The following is a 14,796-nucleotide window of genomic DNA, read 5'->3' as shown; positions in this document are numbered from 1 at the left end:
AAAGAAATTGGAGTGGTCTAATTCAACCTGACTCCATTTCTCTGGGTATTCCAGTAGCTATGTAGGGGTTTGCATGTGCTGCCATACCAGGCCTACTGGGGAAGTATGCAGTCCCCAAGGGTGTCGTGAAAGTCAATGTGGTTGCCTGACATTCAGTGAAATACTGCTGGTGAGCTTTTCTAGAGCCCCAAAGTGCACTCCTCCTGAGATGCCTCAGAAATACCCCCTGGGCTTCCCTGGTGGCGCAGTGGTTGAGAGTCCGCCTGCCGATGCAGGGGACACGGGTTCGTACCCCGGTCCGGGAAGATCCCACATGCCGCGGAGCGGCTAGGCCCGTGAGCCACGGTCGCTGGGCCTGCGCGTCCGGAGCCTGTGCTCCGCAACGGGAGAGGCCACAACAGTGAGAGGCCCGCGCACCGCAAAAAAAAAAAAAAAAGAAATATCCCCCTATATTTCACTTGGACTTCCACGCATATAACTAAATGAATATCAGCAAAGCCTTATATAAAATGTCCTTCCTCTACAAAAATCAGACAACACAAATACCTTCAGACACTGAAAGGTAAATGCCGATGGCTCCCCGACGTGCCCCGCCTACACACTCCCACCTAGGGCTGAGGTGGCTACACAGAAGAGGCAGGCAGTTCCAAGTTAGGGGTGGCTCCCTCCAAAGGTCTCTAAAACCATATGACCAGGATATCTGTCCTGACCTAATCAACAGCCTGTCCCTAATATGTACAAATCATTTGTTGCAAACATGATGATTCAAAACTTTCAAAACATACTTGTTAACATCAAATATGTGTGGGAAATACAAGTGAAGTGGCGGGGGTTACTGAGAAAACATAAAAAAACTTTATTCCTAAGAAATTAACAAATATTTTTACCTTGATGGTTCACCCATCATTCTGCAACCTGGGTTGAAAACAAATTAATTTTTTCTCCTTCTACCCTCTTTATCCCCCAACTTAATCAAGTTGTATCAATTCTACCTTGCACATAATCCTCTATTTTTAGTCTCAAGGTCAGCATTCTAGATGGCCCATGGCCATCTAGAATCTCTTACACCTCTTTACTTTCATGCACTTATTACTAGTTTCACATACTGTACTTTAATTTGGAGTTACCTTTTAGTGAAACTATCCCTCCTAGCAGTCAGCTCTCCAACAGCAGAATTCTTTACGGATCTGTCCTGTTCCTATGTCTTAGGGCAGCATGAGGAATTGAACAAATACTTGTTAACTAAATCAAAACCATTCTGAAAAAGAAGTATCCACTATGCACCTGCTACTGAAGTATCTGACAAACATTTATGGGCCATCTGCAGCATGGCAGAATTAGCAGCCTGGCAGATTTTTTTTTTTTTTTTCCTAAAATAAAAATGGAAAAGGCTCCTAGCTACAAGTTGACTCAGTTCCCAATGGAACATTATATAAAACTCCCCTATTCTGTACTTTGGACCAATTCAGTACTAGATAAAACCTACTTCAATTTTTTTTCCCCTATTTTTAAGAACCTGGTCACATATGTACAGGTCCAACATCCATGTTAAAAAACCCAAGGTACCAACTTTTTCATACACGTTAACAGCACCCTCCATACACACCACCCAACATGTGGTAGACAGTCTTGCCTTAGTTTTTCACGGTACATTGGGGCTCCGACAGAAGTAATTCTTAAAATATTGTGGTTTTGAGTCAAGCAGCGATTTAACATCCAACTTCGTGGAATTGGCAGCTTGCAGTGTTAATATACTTCCTGACTTATCCTACATTCCCCCCAAATAATTCAGCCATAAGGGACAGCCTCTTTGCTTATTATGTAATCATAACCTTAATATTTTAAATACATTGCATGGCACACTATGTCTGTACTAAGTTTCTCCTTCTCTGATAACCAATGCCCCCAAACCACTCCAAACACTAAAAAATAAAGAATAGGGTTCCTAGGGGACTAACTTTGCCTGGACAGACTTTTCTTGGGGTGGAATACACTGAAAAAAAAATTTTTTTAGGGAAAATTTGGACACCCTTTTCCCAGAGGGCCCACAAGATCTTAACGTAAGCGCCCGCGCAGAAACCAGGTCCCCGCTCACAAAGAGACACCCGGCACGACCTCCGGCAGGGCCCGGCCAAGGAGCTCCACTCTCGCAGCTGCCGGGCTCCGGCCAGACGTCTGGTCCCCACAGAGGCGCGGAGACCCAAACGAGGGATCTCGGTGGGACTCACACCTGCACAACCCACGGGTCCTCGCACGGCTCCACGCGTCTTCCGCTCCGCCCAGGACCACTGCGCGCGCCCGGCCCTAGTCCCGCCAGGCGCGGCGGAGCGCTTTCCGGGCGACACCGGAGGGAGGAGCCCAGCCGTTGCTAAGGCCGTTGCTAGTGCCCGCTCAGCGCGGGCCCCTCTGGCAAAGGTAACAGGCGGGGAGGACCGCGGTAAGGAGTTAGACGGAAAGTCCCGCCTCAGCGTCTCCAGTGGTCGGTGGTGTTGCCCTTTTCCGGAGAGACGGGATGGAAGACCAGGACCCCGCTCCGTGAGACTGACCCGGACCACTAAAGTGGGACGCGGTTCTCGAAACAAACTGTCAAGGTGCAGTTGCAGTGAGTTGTGAAAAATGCGGTTCCTACAGAACACTTCCCCATTTACCAATTCCCAAAATATTTTAGTCGTGAGAACTTTGTTCTATAACGTTTTTTAAGGCTATGTCAAGAGAAGTATTTCGTGTGCTGCATAGTAATGAAAGCTGTTAGAAAAATTATATCTTGATAATTTGGTTTGCTTTAAAACTACACACTCGTGTAGAGGTGGGACTGCTTTGTGCACTTTTCCAGTTAGAAATTAAGTGTAATATGTGGGTGGATTATTAAACCTTTTTTCCTTGCCCCACCTCAAAGAAAATCCAAATAGAAGGAATGCATGTTGACAATTGTGAGATTTAGAAACACAGTGACCGGATATTGAGCAATGGATTTATTGAATACTCTGAATTTAACAAGTGAGAGATAAAAGACAGAACCTTACCCTAGAGGACCTTACGTATCAAGTTAAGAGTGGGTAGTACAGAAAATACAATATGACTAATAAATTATAGGAATTTCAAAAGAGCTCAGAGTCGTCAATGAAGGTTTATTGGCTGAACTTGAGTAAAGCCTTGAAGAATGATTATGGTTTAGGGCAGTGTTATTCAGAGGGATGGTGTGGTCCTTCCATTGGTGGAGGTCCCATTTGTAAGCAAGGAAATCTATTTAGTCACAACTACACTTTTTAAAAAATGAAATGGTCTAGTGTGGAAATATCAGTGCATGGCACTTGGTAAAGTTACGTTTTGCTTTATGGAGTTTTAAATTATGTATGTATGCATGTATGTGTGCATTAGGTCACGTTTATAAAATGGATTTCTCATTGTGTGTTTCTCTTAAAAAGTTTGAAAGCCACTGCTTTAGGGCGAAAGAAGAGTAGCAATAGCAAAGTCTCCAAGCCAATAATAAATAATTCACACCTTTATCTTTTTAAACTAATTTAGTTCAAGCACACAGATTAAAAAGCAAATGATTCTGTTTATTTATCGGAGTGAGTATTGGGTTACTATTGCTATGTGATAAATTACTCCAAAATATGGTGGCTTAAAACAACCATTTTATTATGTTCATGAATTTTGTGTTCAGTAGAACATAGAGGGACAGCTTTTTTTCTGATAACTCAGCTGTGAAGACTGAATGCTAGCAGAGCTCCTGTGTCTAGCCTCCCCATGTGGCCTGGGCTTCCCCACAGTATGGCAGTGGGGTAACCAAACTTCTTAGCCTAGGACCAGTGCTCCAAAGTCAAATGTTGCAATGAACAAGGCAGAAACTACATGTTCTTTTCTAACCTAGTCCCCCAAAGTAACACAGCATTACTTCTCTCACATTCGTTTTATTATAAATGAGTTTCAAGGCATGTCTAGATTTTAGGTGAGGGGATGTAGATGCCACTTCTCAAAAGATTGTCAAGGAATTTGTGGCTGTTTTTTTTAAAAACCAACACACTGAATTTACAGCTGTCACAGAAAACCCCCAAATTTCAGTGGTTTCATACAATAAATTGTTATTTCTCACAAGAAATCCATTGTGGCTATTACTAGTCAGATGAAATGTTAAACTTAAGAAAAGTAGGTTTCTTTTTATTTTTAGTGGTTGTGCTGTCTCCTACTACTTGGAGCCACAGCTAACCTGTCAAGAAAGAAAGCACAGTGAATCACACAAAAATTTTAGAGGTCAGCCCTAAAAATGGTGTATGTCACTTTGCCCACATTTCATTGGCTAGAATTTAATCCAAGTTCCCCTCTAACTGCAAGGGAGCTGCAGAAATGTAGAGAAACATACAGGTATTGGTGAGCAGTAACAGTTTGCCACATTCTAAGTTTTTAACCAACACCCTGTAGTCCCCAACCCCTCCTCTTATCTCAATTCTTTTCTTCAAAGAAAAATTCTTTCAAGTATTTTAGATACTTCTGTTATTTACTCCATATGTCAAAATATACTGCAATTTCTTGATTTTTCACTTTCTGAAAGAAGGCAGTGATGAAGCTGTTTTATAACACCATGCCCAAGTGTGTGAACATTCCTTCTCTGCCTACCCCTACACACTCTTATCTCCTCATCTCTCAATACTGTAGTATCAAAGTTTTTGTTTAAATTAACATTTGTAAATATTATTCAAGCGTGAGCCACATATGATCACATTAACATTTTTTTGGCAGTCTCTTTTTTTTCTTTAACATATTTATTGGAGTATAATTGCTTTACAACGGTGTATTAGTTTCTGCATTATAACACAGTGAATCAGCTATACATATACATATATCCCCATATCTCCTCCCCCTCACGTTTCCTTCCCACCCTCCCAATTCCACCCCTCTAGGTGGTCACAAAGCACCGACTGATCTCCCTGTGCTATGTGCCTGCTTCCCACTAGCTATCTATTTTACATTTGGTAGCGTATATATGTCCATGCCACTCTCTCATTTCATCCCAACTTACCCTTCCCCCTCCCCATGTCCTCAAGTCCATTCTCTACATCCGCGTCTTTATTCCTGTCCTGCCCCGAGGTTCTTCAGAACCATTTTTTTTTTTTTTTAGATTCCATATATATGTGTTAGCATACGGTATTTGTTTTTCTCTTTCTAACTTACTTCACTCTGTATGACAGACTGTAGGTCCATCTACCTCACTACGAATAACTCAATTTCATTTCTTTTTATGGCTGAGTAATATTCCATTGTATATATGTGCCACATCTACTTTATCTAGTCACCTGTCAATGGATACTTAGGTGGCTTCCATGTCCTGGCTATTGTAAATAGAACTTCAATGAACAATGTGGTACGTGACTCTTTTTCAATTATGGTTTTCTGAGGATATATGCCCAGTAGTGGGATTGCTGAGTCATATGGTAGTTCTATTTTTAGCTTTATAAGGAACCTCCATACTGTTCTCCGTAGTGGCTGTATCAATTTACATTCCCACCAACAGTGCAAGAAGGTTCCCTTTTCTTCACACCCTCTCCAGTATTTATTGTTTGTAGATTTATTGATGATGGCCATTCTGACTGGTGTGAGGTGATAACTCATTTTAGTTTTGATTTTCATTTCTCTAATGACTGGTGATGTTGAGCATCCTTTCATGTGTTTGTTGGCAATCTGTATATCTTCTTTGGAGAAATGTCTATTTAGGTCTTCTGCCCATCTTTGGATTAGGTTTTTTGGTTTTTTGATATTGAGCTGCATGAGCTGCTTGTAAATTTTGGAGATTAATCCTTTGTCAGTTGCTTCATTTGCAAATATTTTCTCCCATTCTGAGGGTTGTCTTTTGGTCTTGTTTATGGTTTCCTTTGCTGTGCAAAAGTTTTTAAGTTTCATCAGGTACCATTTGTTTATTTTTGTTTTTATTTCCATTTCTCTAGGAGGTGGGTCAAAAAGGATCTTGCTGTGATATATGTCATAGAGTTTTCTGCCTGTGTTTTCCTCTAAGAGTTTAATAGTGTCTGGCCTTACATTTAGGTCTTTAATCCATTTTGAGTTTATTTTTGTGTATGGTGTTAGAGAGTGTTCTGATTTCATTCTTTTACATGCAGCTGTCCAGTTTTCCCAGCACCACTTATTGAAGAGGCTGTCTTTTCTCCATTGTATATTCTTGCCTCCTTTATCAAAAATAAGGTAACTATATGTGCGTGGGTTTAACTCTGGGCTTTCTATCCTTTTCCAGTGGTCTATATTTCTGTTTTTGTGCCAGTACCATACTATCTTGATTACTGTAGCTTTGTAGTATAGTCTGAAGTCAGGGAACCTGATTCCTCCAGCTCCGTTTTTCTTTCTCAGGATTGCTTTGGCTATTTGGGGTCTTTTGGGTTTCCATACAAATTGTAAATTTTTTCGTTCTAGTTCTGTGAAAAATGCCATTGGTAGTTTGATAGGGATTGCATTGAATCTGTAGATTGCTTTTGGTAGTATACTCATTTTCACAATATTGATTTTTCCAATCCAAGAACATGGTATACCTCTCCATCTGTTTGTATCATCTTTAAATCCTTACATCAGTGTCTTATAGTTTTCTGCATACAAGTCTTTTGTCTCCTTAGGTCAGTTTATACCTAGGTATTTTATTCTTTTTGTTGCAATGGTAAATGAAAGTGTTTTCTTAATTTCTCTTTCAGATTTTTCATCATTAGTGTATAGGAATTCCTGTGCATTAATTTTGTATCCTCCTACTTTACCAAATTCATTGACTAGCTCTACTAGTCTTCTGGAAGCATCTTTAGCATTCTCTATGTATAGTATCATGTCATCTGCAAACAGTGACAGCTTTACTTCTTTTCCAATTTGGATTCCTTTTATTTCTTTTTCTTCTCTGATTTCTGTAGCAAAAACTTCCAAAACTATGTTGAATAATACTGGTGAGAGTGGACAGCCTTGTCTTATTCCTGATCTTAGAGGAAATGGCTTCAGTTTTTCACCATTGAGAATGATGTTGGCTGTGGGTTTGTCATATATGGTCTTTATTATGTTGAGGTAAGTTCCCTCTGGGCCTGCTTTCTGTAGGGTTTTTATCATAAATGGGTATTGAATTTTATCAAAAGCTTTTTCTGCACCTATTGAGATGATCATATGGTTTTTCTTCTTCAGTTTGTTAATATGGAGTATCACATTGATTGATCTGCATATATTGAAGAATCCTTGCATTCCAGGGGAAAACCCCACTTGATCATGGTGTATGATCCTTTTAATGTGCTGTTGGATTCTGCTTGCTAGTATTTTGTTGAGAATATTTGCATCTATGCTCATCAGTGATATTGGCCTGTAGTTTGCTTTTTTGGGGACATCTTTGTCTGGTTTTGGATTTGGGGTGATGGTGGCCTTGTAGAATGACTTTGGGAATGTTCCTCCCTCTGCTATATTTTGGAAGAGTTTGAGAAGGATATGTGTTAGCTCGACTCTAAATGATAGAATTCACCTGTGAAGCCATCTGATCCTGGGCTTTTGTTTATTGGAAGATTTTTAATCAGAGTTTCAATTTCAGTTATTGTGATTGGTCTGTTTATATTTTCTATTTCTTCCTGGTCAGTCTCAGAAGGTTGTGCTTTTCTAAGAATTTGTCCACTTCTTCCAGGTTGTCCATTTTATTGGCATATAGTTGCTTGTAGTAATCTGTCATGATCCTTTGTATATCTGCAGTGTCAGTTGTTACTTCTTCTTTTTCATTTCTAATTCATTGCTTTGAACTTCTCTCCTTTTTCTTGATGAGTCTGGCTAATGGTTTATTAATTTTGTTTATCTTCTCAAAGAATCAGCTTTTAGTTTTATTGATCTTTGCTATTGTTTCCTTCATTTCTTTTTGATTTATTTCTGATCTGATCTTCATGATTTCTTTCCTTCTGCTAACTTTAGGCTTTTTTGTTCTTCTATCTCTAATTGCTTTAGGTGTAAGGTTAGGTTGTTTATTTGAGATGTTTCTTGTTTCTTTAGATAGGATTTTATTGCTGTAAACTTCCCTCTTGGAATTGCTTTTACTGCATCGCATAGGTTTTGGGTCATCGTGTTTTCACTGTCATTTGTTTCTAGGTATATTTTCATTTCCTCTTTGATTTCTTCAGTGATCGCTTGGTTATTTAGGGGCATGTTGTTCAGCCTCCATGTGTTTGTATTTTTTACAGATTTTTTCCTGTAGTTGATACCTAGTCTCATAGCGTTGTGGTCGGAAAAGATACTTGATATGATTTCAATTTTCTTAAATTTACCAAGGCTTGAATTGTGACTCAAGATATGATCTATCCTGGAGAATGTTCCATGAGCACTTGAGAAGAAAGTGTATTCTGTTGTTTTTGGATGGAATGTCCTATAAATATCAATTAAGTCCATCTTGTCTAATGTGTCATTTAAAGCTTCTGTTTCCTTATTTACTTTCATTTTGAATGATTTGTCCACTGGTGAAAGTGGGGTGTTAAAGTCCCTTACTATGATTGTGTTACTGTTGATTTCCTCTTATATGGCTGTTAGCAGTTGCCTTATGTATTGAGGTGCTCCTATGTTGTGTGCATAAATATTTACAATTGTAAATCCCTTTACAATTGGATTGGATTGATCCCTTTAATTGGATTGATCCCTTGATCATTATGTAGTGTTCTTCTTTGTCTCTTGTAATAGTCGTTATTTTAAAGTCTATTTTTTCTGATATGAGAATTTCTACTCCAGCTTTCTTTTGATTTCATTTGCATGGGAATATCTTTTTCTATCCCCTCATTTTCAGTCTGTATGTGTCCCTAGGTCCGAAGTTCATCTCTTATAAACAGCATATATATGGGTCTTGTTTTTGTATCCATTCAGCCAGTCTATGTCTTTTGGTTGGAGCATTTAATCCATTTATGTTTAAGGTAGTTTTTGATATGTATGTTTCTATTACCATTTTCTTAATTGTTTTGGGTTTATTATGTAGGTCTTTTCTTTCTGTTGTGTTTTCTGCCTAGAGAAGTTCCTTTAGCATTTGTTGTAAAGCTGGTTTGGTGGTGCTGAGTTCTCTTAGTTTTTCCTTGTCTATAAAGGTTTTAATTTCTCCATTGAATCTGAGTGAGATCCTTGCTGGGTAGAGTAATCTTGGTTGTAGGTTTTTCCCTTTCATCACTTTAAATATGTCCTGCCACTCCCTTCTTGCTTGCAGAGTTTCTGCTGAAAGATCATCTGTTAACCTTATGGGGATTCCCTTGTATGTTATTTGTTCCGCTACCTTGCTGCTTTTAATATTTTTTCTTTGTATTTAATTTTTGATTGTTTGACTAATATGTTTCTTGGCATGTTTCTCCTTGGGTTTATCCTGTGTGCAACTCTTTGTGCTTCCTGGACTTGATTGACTATTTCCTTTCTCATGTTAGGGAAGTTTTCCACTATAATCTCTTGAAATATTTTCTCAGTCCCTTTCTTTTTCTCTTTTTCTTCTGGGACCCCTATAATTGGAATGTTGGTGTGTTTAATGTTGTCCCAGAGGTCTCTGAGACTGTCCCCATTTCTTTTCATTCTTTTTTCTTTATTCTGCTCTGCAGTAGTTATTTCCACTATTTTATCTCCAGGTCACTTATCTGTTCTTCTGCCTCAGTTATTCTGCTATTGATTCCTTCTAGAGAATTTTTAATTTCATTTATTGTGTTGTTCATCATTGTTTATTTGCTCTTTAGTTCTTCTAGGTCCTTGTTAAACGTTTTTTGTATTTTCTCCATTCTGTTTCCAAGATTTTGGATCATCTTTACTATCATTACTCTGAATTCTTTTTCAGGTAGACTGCCTATTTCCTGTTCATTTGTTTGGTCTGTTGCGTTTTTACTTTGCTCCTTCATCTGCTCTGTGTTTCTCTATCTTCTCATTTTGCTTAGCTTACTGTGTTTGGGATCTCCTTTCTGCAGGCTGCAGGTTCGTAGTTCCCGTTGTTTTTGGTGATTGCCCCCAGTGGCTAAGGTTGGTTCAGTGGGTTGTGTAGGCTTCCTGGTGGATGGGACTGGTGCCTGTGTTCTGGTGGATGAGGCTGGACCTTGTCTTTCTGGTTGGAAGGACCGTGTCCAGGGGTGTGTTTTGTGGTGCCTCTGACCTTATTATGAATTTAGGAAGCCTCTCTGCTAATGGGTTTGGTTGTGTTCCTGTTTTGCTAGTTGTTTGTCAGAGGGTGTCCAGCACTGTGGTTTGCTGGTCATTGAGTGGAGCTGGATCTTAGTGTTGAGTTGCAGATCTCTGGGAGAGCTTTCGCCCTTTGATATTACATGGAGCTGGAGGTCTCTTGTGGACCAATGTCCTGAACTTGGCTCTCTCACCTCAGAGGCACAGGCTTGACACTCGGCCAGAGCACCAAGACCCTGTCAGCCACATGGCTCAGAAGCAAGGGAGAAAAAAATAAAAAAATAAAATAAAGTTGTTAAAATAAAAAATTTAAAAATTATTTAAAATTAAAAATAATAAAAAGTAATAAAAGAAACAAATAAAGAAGAGAACAAGTTAACCAAAAAACAAATCCGCCAATGATAACAAGTGCTAAAAACTATACAAAAAAAAAGGACAGATAGAACCCTAGGACAAATGGTAAAAGCAAAGCTAACCAGACAAAATCACACAAGGAAGCATACACATACACACGCACAGAAAGAGAAAAAGGAAAAAAAAATATATCTATATATATAAAAAGAAGGAAGACAGCCACCAAATCAATGAACAAATCTACCATTGATAATAAACTCTAAATACTTAACTAAGATAAACATAAAACCAGAAACAAATTAGATTTGCAGAAAGCAAACCTCAAGTCTACAGTTGCTCCCAAAATCTACCACCTCAATTTTGGGATGATTCGTTGTCTATTCAGGTATTCCAGGGATGCAGGTACATCAAGTTGATTGTGGAGATTTATTCCGCTGCTCCTAAGGCTGGGAAAAATTTCCCTTTCTCTTCTTTGTTCACACAGCTCCTGGGGTTCAGCTGTGAATTTGGCCCCACCTCGGAGTGTAGGTTGCCTGAGGGCATCTGTTCCCACCCAGACAGGATGGGGTTAAAGTAACAGCTGATTAGGGGGTTCTGGCTCACTCAGGCCTGGGGGAGAGAGGGGTACAGAATGCAGGGTGAGCCTGCAGCCGCAGAGGCCATGTGACGTTGCAACAGCCTGAGGCAAGCCATGTGTTTTCCTTGGGAACTTTTCCCTGGTTCGCGGCACCCTGGCAGTGGCAGGATGCACAAGCTCCTGGGAGGGGAGGTGTGGATAGTGACCTGTGCTTGCACATAGCCTTCCTGGTGGCTGCAGCAGCAGCCTTAGCATCTCATGCCCATCTCTGGTGTCCGCGCTGATAGTCGCGGCTCACGCGCATCTCTAGAGCTCGTTTAGGTGGTGCCCTGAATCCCCTCTCCTCGCGCACCCCGAAACAATGGTCTCTTGCCTCTTAGGCGGTTCCAAACTTTTTCCCGGACTCCCTCCTAGCTAGCTGTAGTACACTAGCCCCCTTCAGGCTCTGTTCACACAGCCAACCTCAGTCCTCTCCCTGGGATCTGAACTCCGAAGCCCGAGCCTCAGCTCCCAGCCCCCACCCTTCCCGACTAGTGGGTGAGCAGACAAGCTTCTCAGGCTGTTGAATTGCTGGTCAGCAACGATGCTCTGTGTGGAAATCTCTCCACTTTTCCCTCTGCACCCCTATTGCTGCGCTCTCCTCCGTGGCTCTGATGCTTCCCCCCTGCTACCCCCCCGTCTCTGCTAGTGAAGGGGCTTCCTAGTATGTGGAAACTTTTCCTCCTTCACAGCTCTCTCCCAGAGGTGCAAGTCCCATCCCTATTCTTTCGTCTCTGTTTTTCCTTTTTTCTTTTGCCTTACCCAGGTACGTGGGGAGTTTCTTGCCTTTTGGGAAGTCTGAGGTCTTCTGCCAGTGTTCAATAGGTGTTCTGTAGGAGTTGTTCCACATGTAGGTGTATTTCTGATGTATTTGTTGGGAGGAAGGTAATCTCCATGTCTTACTCCTCCGCCATCTTGAAGGTCTCCCTCCACATTAACTTTTAATACAGGCTTTTATCTTCCTTTGTCTTAATTGTCATATTTTATTGTACTTATTAATAATCTGTCCTCAGAAACTCTGCCAAAGTGATAAAACATTACATTCAAACACATCAATTAATCTAGAAGATTTTTTTTCCTTCCAGATATTCCCTCTAGAGCATTTCAACCTCTAGTTCATTCAGTATTGGTTTCTTTTACCAATCCGATAGTGCTCTCCTGTGTTGGATTCCTTGATTCCTTTTTCTTTATGGAATCCTTTGTTTTTATGAAACATATCCTCTAGTAGCTTCCTGAGAAAAGGTAAATGTTGTAGACAGATAATAACCGCCCCCCCATCCCTGCCGAAGATGTCCACACCCTAATCTCCAGATCCTATGAATATGTTTTCTTATATGGCAGAAGGGACTTTGTGTATGTGATTAAGTTAAGGATCCTGCAATGAGGAAATTGCTGGATTATCTAGGTGGGTCCAACATAATCACAAGCATCCCTATAAGAGAGAGATAAGAGGTCAGAAAGGGAAGAAGATGCTACACTACTGGCTTTGAGTTTTGAAGAAGGAGCTAAGGAGCAAAGCAATGTAGGGGATTCCTAGAAGATGGAACAAGCAAGGAAGCAAATTCTCCCCTAGAGCTTCCAGAAGGAGTACTGTAGCTCTGCAGATCCATTTCAGGCTTCTAAAATGCAGGGCTGTGAGATAAGTAAGCCTGTGTTGATTTAAGCAACTAAGTTTTTGGTAATTTGTTACAGCAGCGATGTGAAACTAATACAGGGAGAAATGGTGTTTTTTTTTTTTTTTTTAAACTGGCTTGCAAATCTGAAATATGCCACGTACTTAATCGATGGGCTGTCTATATTTAAATTTCTAGGTTGAAAGTCACTTTCCGGAAATAATAATCTAAGTTCTTATCTTTTTTCCTCTGATTCTTTTCTTTAACATTTTTTATTCTAGTTTCCAGAAGATTTCTTCAGCTATTTTCCCCCTACAAACTTTGTTGAATAATTAATTTATAGCATTATATTTGTACCTTCATTTTCTTTTCTCTCACCTCATAAAATGCTGTTTTGGTTTCAGAGATGCATTATCTTATCATATCTCTCTAAGAATCTTAAAGATGTTTTAAAAGTTTCCTTCTGTTCCCCGCATTGTCTGTATCCTCTCAGATTTTATTTTGTTATCTGTATGGATTTCTATTTTTTTATTTTTATCTTTTTTGAAATTTTACATCTATTCCTTAAATATCTAGTAAGCCTAAGATTTCTGTTCATATTGAAGAATAAAGTTTAAAACAGTGATATAAAGCTCAAGCTCACTGTCTTCATAAGAGGATCAGATTTTTCCATTGGGAAATTCTCAAACATATGTAGAAAAAAGGCACTAATGAAGATAAGATCAGAAATCAATGAAACTGAAAACAAATGTGCACTATAGGAAAGCAACAAGGCCAAAATTAGTTCTTTGAAAGGATTAATAAAATTGAAAAGCCTTAGACTGACTGAGTAAAAAGAGAAAACTCAAATAGCAGGAGTGAAAGTGGAAACATCCTACAGATGGTAAAAATAATAAGAGGATATTAAGAACAAATACTTATGTCAAAGTATTTGACATTTTTTGTTTTCCTTGAAAAACACAATTTACCAAACTGATGAAAGGGGAGATAGACAATCTGAATGATTCTATAACAATTTTGAGAAATTGCATCTATGTTAGTCTGCTCTAGCTGCCATAATAGAATACCACAGACTTGGTAACTTAAACAACAAAAATTTGTTTTCTCACAGTTGTGGAGGCCTGAAGTCCAAGACTAAGGTGCTATTCATGTTGGTTTCTGCTGAGACTTCTCTTTCTGGCTTGTAGATGGCCGCCTTCTCACTGTGTCCTCACATAGCCTTTGTGCATGCATGGAGAGAAAGATCCTTGTGGTGTCTCTTCCTCTTCTTATAAGGACAACACTCTTATTGGACTAGGGTCCCATCCTTATGACCTCATTTAAACTTAATTTCCTCCCCAAAGGCCCGTCTCCAAACACAGTCACATTGGGGCTTAGGGCTTCAACATAGCACCCAGGAAAAAAATAGAGTCTGAAATGAAGACTTTACTGGATGCACTTAACAACATTAATTATCCAAACTGAAGCACAGAGAAAAAAAAGTTGGGAAAAAAAAACCAACAGGGGACTTCCTGGTGTTCCAGTGGTTAAGACTGTGCCCTTCCAATGCAGGGGGCGTGGGTTTGATGTCTGGTCGGGGAATTAAAATCCTGCATGCCTCACTGCATGGCCTAAGAAGAAAAACCCAACAGACTCAGTGACCTGTAGAACAATCTCAAGCTATCTAACATAGATGCAGTTGGAGTCCCAGAAGGAAAGATGGGCAGAAGAAAAAAACATTTGAATAAATAATGATGGATAATTATCCAAATTGATGAAAACTATAAATGAACACATTCAGAAATTCAGCAAACCCAAACAGAATTAAGAAAGGAAGGACCAGGGGAAGGGAGGAACAGGGAGGGAGGGAGGAAAGCAACCCCACTGACTGCTGAAAACCAGTGATAAATACAATATTTTAAAAACAGCCAGAGGAAAAAGACATATTACATATAGGAGAACAAATATAAAATGATTAGAACATGTTCCCTTCTCCTTTATTTTCTGCAAGATTATGTGTAAGATTTGTGTGATTGCTTCCTTAAATCTTTGATATAATATACTTGTGAAGCCATTTGAGTCTGGAATTTTTCTTTGTGA

At 39.7% G+C, this 14,796-nt stretch overlaps 2 protein-coding genes across 8 annotated transcripts in view; one reads left to right on the top strand and one right to left on the bottom strand.

Moving 5' to 3' along the window:
* Positions 1–2,318, bottom strand: part of DTWD1 (DTW domain containing 1) — a 95,772-nt gene extending 93,454 nt beyond the window's left edge. For 4 of the 7 annotated variants that reach the window (XR_013827333.1, XR_013827334.1, XR_013827335.1 and 1 more), the window contains exon 1: positions 1,128–2,268. The gene's annotated coding sequence lies outside the window, so the exon portion shown is untranslated. Of the gene's footprint in view, positions 1–1,127 lie in introns of all 7 variants that reach the window. The other 3 variants (XR_013827332.1, XR_013827336.1, XR_013827337.1) reach the window with 3 other exon arrangements.
* Positions 2,319–2,404: 86 nt separating this feature from the next.
* The window catches only part of FAM227B (family with sequence similarity 227 member B), a 279,841-nt gene continuing 267,449 nt past the window's right edge, over positions 2,405–14,796 (top strand). The window contains exon 1 of the mRNA XM_079914520.1: positions 2,405–2,591. The gene's annotated coding sequence lies outside the window, so the exon portion shown is untranslated. The remainder of the gene's footprint in view (positions 2,592–14,796) is intronic.

Source organism: Stenella coeruleoalba, assembly GCF_951394435.1.
Source record: "Stenella coeruleoalba genome assembly, chromosome: 2".
Lineage (NCBI taxonomy): Eukaryota > Metazoa > Chordata > Mammalia > Artiodactyla > Delphinidae > Stenella > Stenella coeruleoalba.
This window is presented reverse-complemented; position numbering and strand designations above follow the sequence as displayed.